Below are 17140 nucleotides of genomic sequence, written 5' to 3' on the forward strand. Positions count from 1 at the left end.
AGTTCGAGTGCAAAAGATTTGCCACATAGAATCATTAACTCGATCAAGTACAATCGGAGTCATAACACTCACTGGCAGCGTTTAATTGGCGGTGAACTGCCTAGCAAAGAGATTTGCTTCTCTAAAGAGCTAACAAATGGAGTGTCATTCACAACGAGCGTAGGAACCGAGGAAGAGGAAGAATTCCTCATATTTTTTTCAAACGGCCAACAATTTGTACTGCTTTTGGAACATTGCAGTATTTTTTGCCGTAATTTGTTTTCATTATTTATTATTTATGAATATGGGCGTTGCAGGCCTTCTTGAACTTATTCCGGTTTTCCTCAGTTGGATTGGCTTTAAAACAATGGACACTTACCTTCTTGACCCTAATAACCTCTTTACAGCTCGCATCGAACCATGCTTTTTCCTTAACCCTATTCGGGATAAAAGTTCTCATTACCAGAAGAATCAAACTTGTGATCATATCAGCGCTGGCGTCAAAGTCACTATCGAATAAGCATAGTGACCAGTTAAAGATCCTAAAATAATTGTTGCGACCGTCACAGTTGGCTTTATCGTATTGTCAAACGGTTCTCTTAGGAGATCTTTCTTTAACTGGAAAGTTTTTGCACGAGAAATTTGCTGATATGTGCATAGAACACTAATAGTGTACTTACCAGGGTCAGAGGTAAGAAACAAGTCAAGAGTGTTTTCTGCTCGACCTACTACGTCCGATATTCCAGTGGGCTCGTTGAATAGCTGAGTTAGGTGGTTCAACTCAGCGAAGATTTCTGCACACAATCCATCGGGTTTTATATGGCCTAAATTTTGAAGCCATGAAGAATTGTGTACATTGAAATTGCCCGTTACAACGATTTCAGTGCGAGGATAGGACGAATCAATTCTTTGAATTGTATCACACAAAGCATCAAATTAACGAGGAGTTGACAGTTGTCTAGATTGGGGCTTCGATAAAGGAAGCAATAGTGAATGATTTGCTTATTCACGGAAAATTTAACCCCCATAAAATTAAAAAAAGAATTGGTGTAGAGACCATATTGTGGCAAAAACTGATAACAACAACAACATCATTCCTAATGTATATGGCGAGACCATGATGGGAAAAGAATAATGGCACCAAGTTATACCCGTGAATAAAAAATGTAGTGTGATCGGAATCCTCACCCACTTGGGTTTCACTTAATGCCAATACAGCTGGCCTGGGATCACACAGAAAGAAAATTCGCTCTAAGCCCACGAATATTACAATAATCTATCTATCAAACTGTTTAAAAAGCAACACTTTAAAAAGTTTGAAAAAAAGTTGTTTTATCTAGCTTATTCACTGCATAATAAATCACTGTTAACACATATGCTTTTAATTTGATATCTGATACTGCCATAAATTTATACTCTAAACAATATTTTACTTTTTAAAGGAAAGGCTATAAGATCGAATATATGTATGTACACAGGCTAATTAAACATACTCATTTTAGCTTATACTGTAAATAATTAAAATTTGTATTACTGTCGATATATTTGCCTTTCACGGTTTTTAAATACTTCATACTGAGAACCTGTTTTACTAAACTTTAACACTGTTGTACTGTGAACCAAACAGAATCTGCACGTTAAAAATACTAATCTGTTCCATTTTCTAGAAACACTGTAACACACTGTACGAACTACATTTCTATCGATTTTCAACTGCTTTACCATATAATTGCTGTACGACGTTTATACTGTAAAATCGAAAATCAAATGAATTTGACACTGTCACACTGTTTCACTTTAAAATAAATTTATCTAAAATTCTAGACATTCATATCTCCTCATGGAGAATCACTGTAAAACACTGTAAATAATTTTTTGTTGGTAAATAATTTTTGTCACACTACTGTTTATAATATTTTCATAAGGATACGCACCTAAAAGTCTCACGTAAGTCATGAAAATACAATTTTGTTGAATGAGATGTACGCAGTCGACTAGATGAGTTACCATCAATGTCATAATCGTTATCAGGGCTGGATTGCCAAATTGAGGAAGTCAAGCGGAATGTGTTTCTTATTTCTGGGGCAGGATTTTCTCACGTGTTTTATTTTCAAGAAAATGTATGGAAATATTAAAAGCTTCAAGAAATATAGTTTCTTGCTCCCATAGTTTCCTTTTTTAAAAAGGTTGTAAACGGTCTGGAAGTAAATTTTTTTTTTTGAGAATTTCTTACAAACTTTAGTCTTGAATGTTTAAGAGGGTTTGAAATTTAAAAAACAGTGAATGGGGTAGAGGAATAAAGGTTTCGACTCTGGCATAGTTTTCAAATGTACCCTAATTTCAACTTGGTTTGTATCAAAAGGAATTTTTGAGCTCATAATTTTTTGAGAAGATCAAAAGCTTGCTTATAGGGAACTAAACCTTATAGGCTTTAGGAGTTTTCACTGCTTAAGTCCGACCATGTCTGTTTTTTAAAGATGTGTACCCAAATAATGGATTGTTCGCTTGCTTTATAGCTGCTCATCCCGGTGGGCGATGGGGTAGGTAGGTAATAGGCATAGGTACAGATATATGTGTGCTTCTATCTTGAAAATTCATGGATAACCTAACTGGTGGTTGAGTGTCAAAAAGGCGTTTAGGTAGGTACTCGTCTCTGTTTTAAGTAGACTGTTATATTAAGTCCACTCGTTAAAAGTGAAAAAGGTACTTCCGTTGGGAAATTTAAGGTAAACGTATATCTTTGGTCATTTTTTGTGGTGTTTTTTTATTGTAATTTTGTATTTCTGGACGTGAACATGAATATTGCCTTACACTGCCTATTTGGGGACTTGGAATGTTATTTTATGTATCTTAGTACGTTAGGTATGTTTATGGAAGAGATCTTAATTTTTAAATGAGCTTCAAAGATTTTTGCTTGTTTTTGCATTTTGTTTCCCTTAACAAACAAGGATACCTGCGGCTGGAGGCGGACGTTACCTCATTATGTGGAGTTTATTTGATATGAATCATAACTTCAAATTTCATTAAATTTATGAACTTGAATTTATTGAGAGAAAGTCAAGAGAGTCCCTCGAGTTATAAACAAGACCGCAGACGAAAAAAAATCTAATAAGATTTTTGTTTTGTTGTTTGAAAAAATAACGACGAAAAATAAAGCTTGTCATAGCTCATTTATAGCCTCCGTGGCGCAATCGGTTAGCGCGTTCGGCTGTTAACCGAAAGGTTGGTGGTTCGAGTCCACCCGGGGGCGGTAATAACTTTTTGCTTTTTGTTTCCCCGAAAACAAAATATATACTATATTTGAAGCATAGGTATTTTATTTGTATTTAATAAATTCAACAAAAACAAAAAATTATTCAGAGACGTTAAAATTTTCAAGGAAAACACTAAACTCTTTACTATTTCAAAAATACAGGTAATATATCAAATGTTGTTGACTTTTATTGTTTCAACAAAAGCTGTTGTACACTCTGCTCCACTGTTAAGGCTGAAGCTCAAACAGAATCAGAGTGATGTCATTGCTTAAATTTTACTTTAGAATAAGGCAAATATTTACATAAGGTTGCTGGATGGAATTTCGTTTAAATTAAAAAGAGTATACAATAATATAAAAACACAACTCAAAGTTTGAGGACTGTTTTTTTTTTAAATTCAAATTAACATTTTGAAGAATAGAATATTTTATTTTGAGCTTAGTTTACTAAATAAGATATTGCCAATGTTCAAAATAGAGGGCTTCCAATAATAGGTTTAATTTTTAACAGATCACCAACAGCTGACCGTTACTTTAAAAGCTACCATATTTAGACATCAAAGAGATAAAAACTTCGCCATTACTAAAAGAAGGAGGATAAACCCTAGAAGAATTGAAGGACTTTTTCATGTACGTTGCAAAGCTTTTGTTTACACTTGTTCTTGCATTTACAAGGAGAACCCAATTCACGAGCAGAATTAAGTTTTTTCGCCTTTTCGAAGAGATATTCTTGTCCTTTGTTTCGTCTTCTCTCATTTTTGACCCGATTGTAATTTGAATCACATCTTTGTCTCCAACGAGATGCTGAAGCTTTTTTTTCTGGTGTGGCCTTAGTTTCTGTGGCGATGGAGCGGAAAAGCTAAGTTCGGATTCATTTTCTGTCACAACACTACGTGCCACGCAAGCAATCGAAATAATTGCAATTTTGCTGATCCTGTAATTTCTCGAAGGGTAGATTTCAATCAGCCGGATTTTTTCGGGGACCAGGTCTCTTGTAAGACAAGTTCTATGCCAAGGTCAATTCAAGACCCTAGAAAGAATAGTGGAATTCTGGGAAAATATAGAAGCAAATGCGTAAATTTTTTGATGAACTATTTTTTTTATTTTGCAAAGACACTGTGCTTAAGGGAAAGAGGGTTTGAAAGAAGGTTCGGGTGCACATTGGTTTTGAATTTTTAAGTATTAGAATCACTGGGAAAGGTAGAAATTAGCAAAGCATTCCACGTTTGCGTAGTACTGCTAAAGAACGAATCTTTGTACTTGCAGTTTACCGATATTGGTCTCGACTTTATACCAATGAGCATTCATGGAAGTGCGTGTATTACGGTTGAACTTATTAAGGGGAAAAATTCTGTTGAATCCTGAATCGTAAATGCTTACACCGGGCCTCTGTCTCTACCCAGAATCAGTCTGTTGTCTGGTCCCTAAACATTGGAAATCTGCAAATTTGCTCGAAGGACCACACAGTGTCTACATATCAATCGAAAATACTCAATGGTGAGGCAGCATTGGGTTTCGGGAAGCATTAAATTTCAAGTACCTTTTTATTTCCCATAGTAAAGTCTGAAAGTGAATATGTTTATGTATATCAAAATGATATATTGTCAGCGAAGCAATTTATTGGATTAGAAGGAGACAGGAGATTATTAATAAAAATTGAAAAGAGTGCTGGAGACAAAAAAGAGCCCTGGGGCACACCAGTATTTATTTTGTGGTTTATAGAATTGTTATAAGGTAATTACTAGTCCAATAAACGAGGAATTCATAAAAACCGACAGCGCTAATTTGGATGCGGCTTCGTCATTGGAGCTAGACTTAGGCAAGAAGTCTTGGGCTATAGGTGCATCGATGAGCGCCTCATGACCATACGCATCAAGGCTAAATTCGGCAACATTAGCCTGATATGCGCGCACGCCCCCACAGAAGGGAAAGATGACGACACCAAAGATATGTTCTTCGAGCTCTTAGACGAAACATATGAGCAGTGTCCTAGCTACGATATTAAAATAGTAATGGGCGATTTTAATGCCAAGCTAGGAAGGTAAACATCTTTGGTGGAATAATCGGGAAGAATAGCCTGCACGACAACACTTCCGACAACGGATTCAGGCTTATAGATTTTGCTGCGGGGCGAAACGTCATTGTAGCCAGTACGCGTTTTCCACACCTCAACATCTACAAGAAACTTGGACTTCTAAAGATCAATCTACCGTCAACCAGATTGACCATTTTGCGATCGACGCCAGAAACGCTTCCAGCATCATGAATGTCTGAACTTTCCAAGGAGCTAACATCGACTCGGACCAGTACCTCGTTGTAGCCAAGGTAGCACTTCGGATTTCCAGACCCAAGGCAAAACAGGGAGGTGCTGGGAGAAGGTACAACGTCGAACGGCAACAACCGCCAGAGATCGCCAAATCCTTTTCCGACCGAGTTACAAGTAAGCTCTCACGAAGTTCTTTGCCGCCAACAAAATGTATCGAAAACCAGTGGCAACATTGCCAAGATGCAATCAGAGAAGCCGCCTCTGATGTGCTGGGTGTCAAACAGCCACCAACAAGGAACCCCTGGTTTGATGAGGAATGTCGGCAGTCAAATGCAGCCAAACAACAAACACGCAAAGTGGCGCTGCATAAAAGGACGAGTGCTGCTCATGAGCTCTATGAGCAGAAAAGGCGAGAGGAACACCGACTTCTCAGAAGGAAAAAGAGAGGGCATGAGAAGCGCGCGGTCGAAGATGTTGAGATGTTTAAAAGCAAGAATGAAGTTCAAAAGTTTTATGAACAGGTGAAACGAAATTCATAGCTACATAAACCTAGAACCGAAGGCTGCAAATACGAAAGTGGTAACATCATAGTGGAACCGCAGTCAATGCTAAGGATATGGAAAGACCACTTCTGCAGACTGTATAACGGCGACGACGAACCGAATTCCGATGTCAGGCAGGATGATCCATTCAATATAGACGACGAAACCCAACAATCCCTTCTCCTCGGCTTAGACGAAGTAAAGATTGCCATATCTAAGTTGAAGTCTAATAAAGCCGCTGGAGCAGATGGCTTGAATGCCGAGCTCTTTAAAGCAGCTGGGGATAAGCTGGTTAGGAGCATGCACCAACTTATCTGTAAGATATGGTCGGAAGAAAACATGCCCGGTGAATGGAACCTCAGTATTGTTTGCTCGATCCTGAAAAAAGGAGACCCTCTAAACTGCAACAACTATAGAGGAATCAGTCTACTTAACATCGGCTTTAAAATCTTCTCTGCCATGTAATGCGAACTCTAAAGCCCATCGTCAACAACCTGATAGGTCCTTATCAGTGTGGTTTTAGACCAAGAAAGTCCACAGTTGATCAAATATTTACAATACAGCAGATCCTGGAAAAAACCAAAGAACACCAAATCGACACCCACCATCTTTTCATCGATTTCAAGGCCGCATGTGACAGCATCTACAGGGACGAGCTGTATAGAGCCATGTCTAGTTTTGGCATCCCTGCCAAACTCGTCCGTTTGTGCAGGATGACCAAGACCATGGAGAATTCACCCTGCTCTATAAAGTTTGGAAACAACTTAACAGAACCTTTCGATGTCACAAAAGGTTTTATACAAGGTGATGCGCTGTCATACGATTTTTTGAACGTCGTACTTGAAAGATTAGTGCATAGCGCACACGTCAACACTAGAGGTACTACCTTTCAAAAGTCTGTCCAATTACTAGCATATGCTGATGGCATTGACATAAATGGAAGAACTCTGCGTGATGTCAATGGGGTTTTTTTCAGTATTGAGGCAGAGGCGGCAAGAATGCTTTTAACGGTTAATGAGGGCAAAACAAAATACATGCTGTCGTCAAGAAAGGACATACAATACCGACGTCTTGGTCATAACGTCACCATTGACAGACGTACCTTTGAGGTAGTCAAGGACTTCGTCTACCTAGGCTCCGCTTTAAACGCAGAAAACAACACCAACGCTGAGATCAAACGCAGAATAACTCTTGCTAACCGCTGTTTCTTTGGACTAAGAAAGCAATTGAGTGGTAAAGTAATCCTTCGAGGGACCAAAGTGTTGCTATATAAGATCCTTATCATCCCCGTCCTGCTAGACGGTGCAGAAATATGGACTTTGACAAAGGCGGATGAAAGCCACTTGGGTCGCTTCGAGAGAAAAGTTCTTCGTGTGTGGATACATGGTGCTGTTATGGAAGCCTTCTGCTAATTTTTGTCAACAAAATACTCGATCATTTTAAATATTAAAATGAGTCATATTATTTTAAAATATTATTGGAAAACATTGTTATAATGGGTTATGAATCAGAACTTGATTTAAATGGCTGGCTCTGGTTTTCCCCACAAGAAAGTCTCAATCGGTCAAACCACGGGTGATATTTGTTATCGCTATGGCATGGTTAACATGGCTTTGTAAAGCTTTTAGCTTCACTTCGGGCAAATTTTCGTACCCAAACATAATATTGACTACACAGCATTCAATCTTTTTATAAGAGTAAATAATCATTATTTAAAAACGTTGCTTATTTGTTAAGCGGCTTAATTAATTTTACGGACGTGTAAAAGTTGCCTTCTAACTTTCTGGGAATGAGCTATGTCAATCCTGAAAATGGAGTACCTTCTTCTAGATTTAAGCTCTTAAATATGGGAAAATGTTCTAATCAAACCTTAAGCATATTTATATAATCTCTTATTCAATTTTACAAGTTTACTTTTTTTACTTTCAAAACACTTTTTTAAGAGGTGGATTATCTTGTCACCAAAGTTTAACCTCTGATTATTATTGAATTTTTTCAATAATATTTCATCGCTCAAAAAATATGTTGCAGCCTCGAAATATGTAAGTTCTTAATTTAGAACAAAAACAAAACTCATCTCACCTTTATTACAACACCTCACCATCACATCATATCTCGAAAAAACCATAAAACTTTGACCTTGTAGACCTGATGCCTATATGTATATGTATGGACGAAATGAAAGCAATCTCCTTATTAAATAACTTCTTGTCCTTAATGAAGTTTTCCCTCCTTGGAACTTCTTCATCCTTGTGGAATATTGTAAACATTGTTATTCTGGTCGCAGGAAAAACTTGTTATATCATTATTTGAATAGTCTGTCCAAAAGAAAATTGACTTTTCGGAGAAAATTTAAATTCTTAATAAATTTTCTTTTTTTATTTCAAAAAGCTACATCCACGTTCTCATCGTCGTCGTCGTTGTCGGAGGAGAGGACGACTTGGCCTATGTTCGACGTTCGTTCGTATCGACGATGTCGTCGTCGTTGTGGGTAAATTAAAAACCAGCCCAAAACCAAAAACTTCTTTGAATAAGTTTCTTTCTTGTTGTTGTGTTGTTGGCTATGCGGGTAAGAGTTGTTCAACAACTTAAAATAAACACAAAACACCATAAATACAAAAAAAAAAGGTATATGTATTATGTATAACAACCTCAAAACATCCATTCCCAAAAGGATCGAAAATTGGTCCCATCTGTTTATGGTATCCCTTGGAAAAAGAAACAAAACCAACAACAACTATATACACAAAAGTAAGTTAACTTCTTCAATGATGCACAAAAGCAACCAGACCACTTGGTTATTCAACAACTTTATTGATTTTAATTTTTATTTCTTCTTTTGGTTTCCTTAAATATGAAAAGTCCTTGAGTGTAAAAAGCAACAAAACAAAAAGGAACAAAATTCAAAATATCTATCAGATCGGAAAACGCTACATAATTCCATAAGCCATTGCCACAACATATTTGCATGACAACCCAACCAACCCCCCTACCACCTAACAACCCCTCCCCTATCCTCTTCCACCCCATCAGTTGCTATTCATCCTCAACGATCTATTTCCAAAAAGAAAATAGCGTTTTTGAGAAAAAAGAAATACTTAAACTTTGCCCTTGAGTCCTCGAGGATATTTTCGAGAATCAAAAAAAAAAAAAAAAACAGAAAAAATTAAACAAAAAGAATTCCGAAGTTTGCATATATTTTTGTTTTTGAATGAAAAATGGCACCGGCAGCACTGCCACCCAAGACATTCACAACATTCCTGGCATACTAATGCAGCAGCTGACAAAAGGAAAGAAAACAAGTTAAAAAATATAAAACCAAATCAACCCCTCGAATAATTTTATTTGAAGTTTTTATTTTTTATTTTTCTCTTATTTTTAGACTAAACCCGCAAATATTCTAAAAGTTTTGAAAAACTTTTATGGCATCTTTTTATTTTATCATTTTGTCGTTATGATAATAAGATATCCCTTTGAAAGAGATATTCGAAGGATATGTACCTACCTACAGTCTACAACACCACCACCACCTATCTTCTTCTTCTTCTTCTTATAAATAAATGAAAATATTACCCTAGGGAATCGAGTACTGCATGATGTGGCACGTTATGGGTTGGTTTGTTGCAACTTATTTTGGTTTTTCTTTTTAACTCGAAATGTATTCAAAATTTGATATCCTTAATATTTACATAGAAGTTCCGATAGTTTGGATAAAAAAGTTAACGTGCTTGGAGCGTAAATTGGATTTAAAATGCTAAAACTTGAGGGTTCTACAAAATGAACGCTATCTCACCGTTATTGCCACTGCCACTGAAACCTCCACCTCCACTTCTACCCTCACCCCAACCAGCACCTCGACTGCAAGGTTATTTCTATTTTAAAAGAAAAACAAAATTTAAGCCAATTAAAAGTTTTAAAGCTTACTGTATTATTTAAATCAAATTGCTCTTTGAAGCATGGAGCAATAAATTGTCAAAGCTTTAACATGGGTTGTGATGTTTTCAAGAACTTATACATCTTTAGCAAAAATTATGTCAAACAGAACAAAGATGAACAGATTTAAAATAATAATGGTTCAAGAAAAGGTGGTTTGATCAGAGGAGAAATGGGCACTGGAAAACCCTGACTTAGGAAAAAAATTTAAGTTTGGACTTTTTTAAACTTTTTACCTTAGATCATTGTTATTAATATAAAAATTCAAGATTGATTTCTTTTAAATAAACCTCTGGCATGAACTATTTTTGGATTCAATCCCCGCCTGTTCCATCTAAAGTGTTGTTCATGAATTGTTTTATATTAGAAAAATGTATTTTGACAATTTAAAATGTTGTTCAAGGTAGTGGATCTACAACATTGAAGGCTGAACCACTGAAAATCTTGCATGAGCGTCTTGGAAACATGTGTGCTGGTCAAATAAGAAGCTGTCTAAAATGTAATGAAATTCAATTTTCTGATGAATTAAATTTTTTCTGTGATGCTTTGCAACTAGAAAAATGCATAGACTCCTTTTTCCTAAAAGTAGTTCTCGTGCTTAGGAGGATGGTGAATTGGTGCATCAAGACCTGTGTGGTCCAATGCAAGTTTCATCAATTGCTGGGTCAAAATATTTGTTTGCCTTTTCAAAGATTTACTTTATTAATGAGAAATCGCAAGCTTGTGCGATGATTGAAAAATATATAAACTTTGTCTGTTCTCAGTTTGATCGTCATATTAAAATTCTCCGATCTGATAATGGCTTTGAATTTAAAAATGAAGAAGTTCAAATCTTGCTTCAACGCCATGAAATCTGCCATCAGACAAGTGTCCCTTATACACCTCAGCAAAATGGCAGAGCAGAGCGAGATATGCGGTTTAGAGTTGAAACAATAACTTTGGGCTGAAGCGGTTAATATAGCTGCCTTCATAATAAACCGATTTGGACCTAGTCCTAACAAGTCAAAAACTCCCTTTGAATTGTTTTATAATAGAAAAATGTCTTTTGACAATTTCAGAGTTTTTGGAAGCAAAATTTGTTCACATATATCAAAAGAAAAAAGACAGAAATTAGATAAAAAATCAGAACCAGGAATTTTTGTTGGATACCCTGACAATGTTAAAGGTTACCGTGTATGGTTTCAAAAATTAAACAAAATAGAAATATCAAGAGGTATGTTGTTCAAAGAATTCTCATTAGTCGATATAAATTTAAACCGCCCTCATCTTATGGAGGAATATGATGTTGGAAGTTTGAAAAATGATTCAATTATTAAACCTGAAAAAACAAAGAGACAGGCACGTATCGATGCTGAGCCTACTTCGAAGTCATTCTGAAAGCGTCAAAACACTGGCTTATAAGTCGGATGTATGTGTTGAGGCAAATCCAATAGGAAGCAGCTATCGAGAAAAATTTCGTAGTCATTCCCAAAATAACTTAAAAGAAAGTTCTGGTTTATACACTAACGCCATAGAAGGGTATGCTTTTATTCGCAGTTTTTATGAGCCAGAAACATTTGAAGAGGCTCAAAAATCGGATGAAGCGGATGACTGGAACAAGGCTATGGATGAAGAGATGGAATCTCTGCAGGCTAATGGAACATGGGAGCTGGTTGACCTACCCAAACCGCAAAATAATCAAAAACAAATGGGTTTATAAAGAGAAGTTGTCATCGGAAAATACCATCGAGAGGTACAAGGCACGTATTTTTGCTAAAGGGTTTAATCTACAAGAAGAAATCGAATATGCAGAAACCCCTAGCCCCGTTGCACAATTCACATCGATTCGCACAATTTTCGCTATTGCAGCAGTCAATGCCTAGAACTCTACCAATTCGATGTCAAGACTGCGTTCCTAAAAGTTGAGCTAGACGAAGAAATCTTCATGTGCCAGCCACAGGGGTACAATGATGGTTCCGGCCGAGTTTGCAACGGCTTGAAACAAGCCTCCAGATGTTGGAATAACAGATTCACAAGTTTATTGGCCGATTTTGGTTTTAAGATCTCTAAAGCTGCCCATGTGTCTTCGTACTACAACACAAACAAAGGGCTGTTTATCTTGCAGTCTCGTATATTGATGATGGTTTGCTTGCTGTGCGAGAGGAACATGATATGGAGTACACCAAAAGTTTTTTAACTCAACATTTCGAGATTAAACTTTTTAAAGCAAACTATTATCTTGGACTTCAAATTTTTCACAAAGAAAATGGTGGATACATTGTTAATCAGTTGAATTATGTCGATAGGGTGCTTCGCAAGTTGAACATGTCAGATTCATGTCCAGTAACTACACCCAGTGATCTCGGAAGCAGATGTGCAGTAACAGAAATTTCATTACCTGTGACCAGATTTCCTTACCGTGAAGCAGTAGGTAGCTTGATGTATTTAGCTATTGAAATAAGGGCAGACATTTCGTATGCAGTAGTGAGCCCTTTTTAGGATAAACCAAGTTCTGATGGCGTGAAACCCGTCAAACTAATTTTCAAATATTTAAATTAAACTAAAAATGTTGGTATATTATTTAAACCCAATGTAAATTTGAATTTTTAGATTTATAGTGATACTAATTTTGCAGCAAATTATTCGACAAGACGTTCAACGAGTGGACAAGTTTGTCTTCTTGGAGGAAGTCCCATTTCTTGGTCGTCGAAAAAGCAACGATGTACAACATTAAGTACAACTGAGGCAGAGTATGTAGCTGCATCGGAAGCAGTTAAGGAGTTGATGTGGCTTGACGCGCTCATACACGATCTGCTAATTCCTCAAAACATTAAACCAGTGCTATTATATCGACAACCGAAGTATTTTAAAGCTGGTGAAGAACCCCGAATATCACGCTAGAACTAAACACATCGATGTTCGTGTTCACTTCATCCGAGAGAAATTGAACGAAGGCCGATTCGAGATTTGTTTTGTGTCATCAAACGAGCAGTTAGCTGGTGCTTTTACAAAGCCCCTCGCAGCAGTTTAATTTGAATTATTTTGCAAAAGTATTAATATTTTGAATTGTAATTAATTTATTTATTTGCATTATAATAATAAGTGGGAGTGTTAAAATTGTATTATTATACAAAGAACCTACTCTTTGTTACTTTCGGAGTTCTTTATATACCTCCCTACTCATATACCAATTCTGTTGGTAGATAGTGTTAGTAAGGTTCTCAATAAATTACCACTACTTGCCGAAAATCTTCTTAAGCGAACGGTCGTCTTTTTATTTTGCTAAGTTTAACAGGTATTGACTCTTGAAAAGAATTGACAACGCACTGTTGCCCTACCAAATTCTTTTATTTCTTAAGTAAATATTTTTGAGAAGTGAATTGAAAATATAACCAACAACATTCTCAACTTTAATTTCTTTTAAGATTTGACAGATGAAAATAATGTATTGATCTCTATTTCGTAAAATTAATTCCTGCAGCCTTTTGTAAGAACATATCAGTACAAAATTGTCAGTAAGTTCTTTTTTTTAACTATTATATTTATTTTCCGTAATTTTCCAAAAGTCAATATTTGTCTTTATCAAGATTGTATATGATACAAAAATTGATTCAAATGTAGAAAGCATGATTTACTAAAATAAAAAGTCCACAGCTACAGTTTATAAATTGATCCCCTAGGAATAGTTCTAAGGGGAAAATTTCTTCTTAAGCTAGGTGGGCTCAGATTAAAATACAATCGACAAAGAATAGTTGGGCAGAAAAACGTTCTATTCAATACACCTGATATTAAGCAGAACTGCAAATACTCTCTATGACCTTAAAGAGATGGGATATTTATCAAGAAAAGCATTTTAGTGTAGGAAAGGTAGTAAAAGTCTATACGGCCAGGGGAAAAAACGAAAACAAATTCTTAAAAAACAATGTTGATTACTTACAATTCAAATACGAAACAGTATGGCGCCCATAAAATTCTAGCGTATATAAGAATTGGTCTGACAAAAGAAACATACAGAATTTTAGTAAAATATAAATCACTCGAACTCTCGGGAAAATCCTTTTTCGAAACCAAGTGTTTTGTTAGCTCTTATTATAATATATTTATAGTGATCATTAAATGTTAATTTTGAGTCTAGTACAAGACCAAGGTCAGAAAAATGGATTTTATATTCAAACGTGACGATTTTAACACATAGTCATAACTAATTATATAACGTTCGCATTTAAAACGTATAATTTTACATTTGTCAATATTTAAAATCAAATGATTTGTTTGGCACCATTCCCAACACTAATTCAAATTTTTTTGTAGCTCTATCTACAATTTTTGAAAAGATATTTGAGTCGAAAATCAAGTTTTACCAACTTTTATACATCTTTTTTGTAGGTTTTTATTTTTTCTAAAAATACTGTCGATTTGACTTTTTTCAAAATTTGACTGAATGTTGACAAAAATATTTTTTAAAAGATAAAAGTAGATTAAAGCCAATATCTCAAAGATTTGAAAAGATATTTGAGTCAATATTTACCAGCTTTTATTAATTTTTTTTTGGGTTTTTATTTTTTTTTGTTAAAAATTGTCAATTCGCTTTTTTTCAAAATTTTAACAGATGTCGAAAACATTATTCTTCGTTGCACAAAATTGTTTTGGAGATGAAATCATATTTTAGTCGTAAAATTTTAGACGTGACAAATTTTGTTTATTTATAAAAAAACCGTTAAATGGATTTTTTTCAAAAAAAAATACTTCTTTGATATCACGTTACAATATATTATATAAAATTTAATTCAAGTCTCTAGCGTTTTTGGTTTGTAAGATATTTAGGGTTAACCAAAATTTTCAACTTTTTTTCAAACTGCTATGGTAAGAAAACCACCCACACAATTTTCTTGAGAGCCCTTTCTGCATCTTTCTGCCGTATTATCTGTATAACAAAATTTATTTGAAGTCGATATCTCTTCTGGTTCTTGAGCTATGGACGACGAAATAAGCGTCGCGAACGTACGTACACACACGCACATACATCTTTCTAAAAATATGTTATTTCAACTCTATGAGCCTTGAAACGTGGAGAAATTTCAAAATTTTCCATTTAACAAATCGGACCCATTACAATAACTTCCTATGGGAAGTTAATACAATATTTTTGCTCCTGAAAAACTGATCATAAACAAATTTACCGATCTGTGATTTTATTTTGGTTTCCTCATTTCTTACAAGTTCTGGGCATTCCTTAATGAACATGAACTTAATTGGACGGCAAAACATAGTAGAGAATAGAAGATTTTTCATAAGTCAACACCGGTATTTTCTTAAAATAATTTTAAAGGTGATAATGCTTTCAATAAAAAAATACTCATCCTTGTTTTTGGAACCGGAAAAACTTGTTTATATTGGCTATGGCCGGAACTTCCGTCAAAGCCCCATTTACATCTGAGAAGAAAATAGCATGTGTGTCGCGTTTCATTCAGAAATATCGGCAATACTTTCAACATTTTTTTTCGAGAAGTTCCTGATAGTCAACAGGATCAGTGGTTTCCGAAACTTTTTTTTTTTTTGGAAGCATTTGCTTTTTGAAATTTCTCAACTTATGTATACTATAAGTTATACTAGAAAATAAATCCTTATGGAAATCGTTAATTACAGATCTCATTACATTAAATTTTGTTCGGAAAGATCAAAATCTAAGTAGAGTGCTAACGTATCTTAAAGTGGTAACGTTTTTTTCATCTTACAAGAATCAACTCCAATTTTCGGAAACTTTCGCAGTGATTTAAAATACTGACAGGAAGTGTAAAATTATTATTAAGATAAGCATCGTGTCGCTTCATGAAAAAAGTATGACTCCTTGAATATACATAGCTTCCATTTCCGTTCCAAGTTTCCATAAAAGTTTTTTAATTTATTAACTTCCCATAGGAAGTTATTGTAATGGGTCCGATTTGTCAAATTGAAAATTTTGACATTTCTCGACGTTTCAAGGTCCCTAGAGTCGAAATAAAAGATTTTTAGAAAGATGTCTGTGCGTGCGTGTGTACGTACGTTTGTACGTCCGTACGTCCGTACGTCCGTACGTTCGCGACGTTTTTTTCGTTGTCCATAGCTCAAGAACCAGAAGAGATATCGACTTCAAATAAATTTTGTTATACAGATAATAAGGCAGAAAGATGCAGAAAGGGCTCTCAAGAAAATTGCGTGGGTGTTTTTTTTACTATAGCAGTTTAAAAAAATGGTGAAAATTTTGGTTAACCCTAAATATCTTACGAACCAAAAACGCTAGAGACTTGAATTAAATTTTATATAATAGATTGTAACGTGATACCAAACAGGTATATTTTTTGAAAAAAATCAATATAACGGTTTTTTTTTTAAATCAATAAAACTGAAAAAAAAAATTTGTCACCTCCAAAATTTTACGACTGAAATATGATTTTATCTCTAAAACAATTTTGTGCAACGAAGAATAATGTTTTTGACATCTGATAAAATTTTGAGAAAAATCTAATTGACAGTTTTTTTATAAAAAATAAAAATCTAAAAAAAAAACATTACTCAAAGTTCGTAAAAATTGAATATCGATTCAAATATCTTTTCAAAAACTTGAAATTAAGGCTTCAATTTTATTTTATCTTATAAGAAATATTGTTTTCAACATTCTGAAAAATTTTGAGAAAAATCGAATTGACAGTTTTTTTTACAAAAAATAAAAACCTAAAAAAAAATTTATAAAAGTTGGTAAAAATTGATTTTCGACTCGAATATCTTTTCAAAACTTTGAGATATTGGCTTTAATTTACTTTTATCTTTCAAAAAATTTTGTTGTCAACATACAATTAAAGTTTGAAAAAAATCGAATTGACAGTTTTTTTTACAAAAAATAAAAACCTAAACAAAAAATTTATAAAAGTTGGTAAAAATTGATTTTCGACTCAAATATCTTTTCAAAACTTTGAGATATTGGCTTTTATTTACTTTTATCTTTCAAAAAATCTTGTTGTCAACATTCAGTTAAAGTTTGAAAAAAATCGAATTGACAGTTTTTTTACATAATATAAAAACCTAAAAAAAAAAATTTATAAAAGTTGGTAAAAATTGATTTTCGACTCAAATATCTTTTCAAAACTTTGAGATATTGGCTTTTATTTACTTTTATCTTTTAAAAAATCTTGTTGTCAACATTCAGTTAAA

At 34.5% G+C, this 17140-nt stretch overlaps 1 non-coding gene across 1 annotated transcript; it reads left to right on the plus strand.

Moving 5' to 3' along the window:
* Window positions 1-3155: 3155 nt before the first annotated feature.
* Trnan-guu (transfer RNA asparagine (anticodon GUU)) lies at window positions 3156-3229 on the plus strand. Its single transcript has one exon. It is a non-coding gene; the product is annotated as a tRNA-Asn (tRNA).
* Window positions 3230-17140: the final 13911 nt, after the last annotated feature.

This window comes from Eupeodes corollae, chromosome 3 (assembly GCF_945859685.1).
Source record: "Eupeodes corollae chromosome 3, idEupCoro1.1, whole genome shotgun sequence".
NCBI lineage: Eukaryota > Metazoa > Arthropoda > Insecta > Diptera > Syrphidae > Eupeodes > Eupeodes corollae.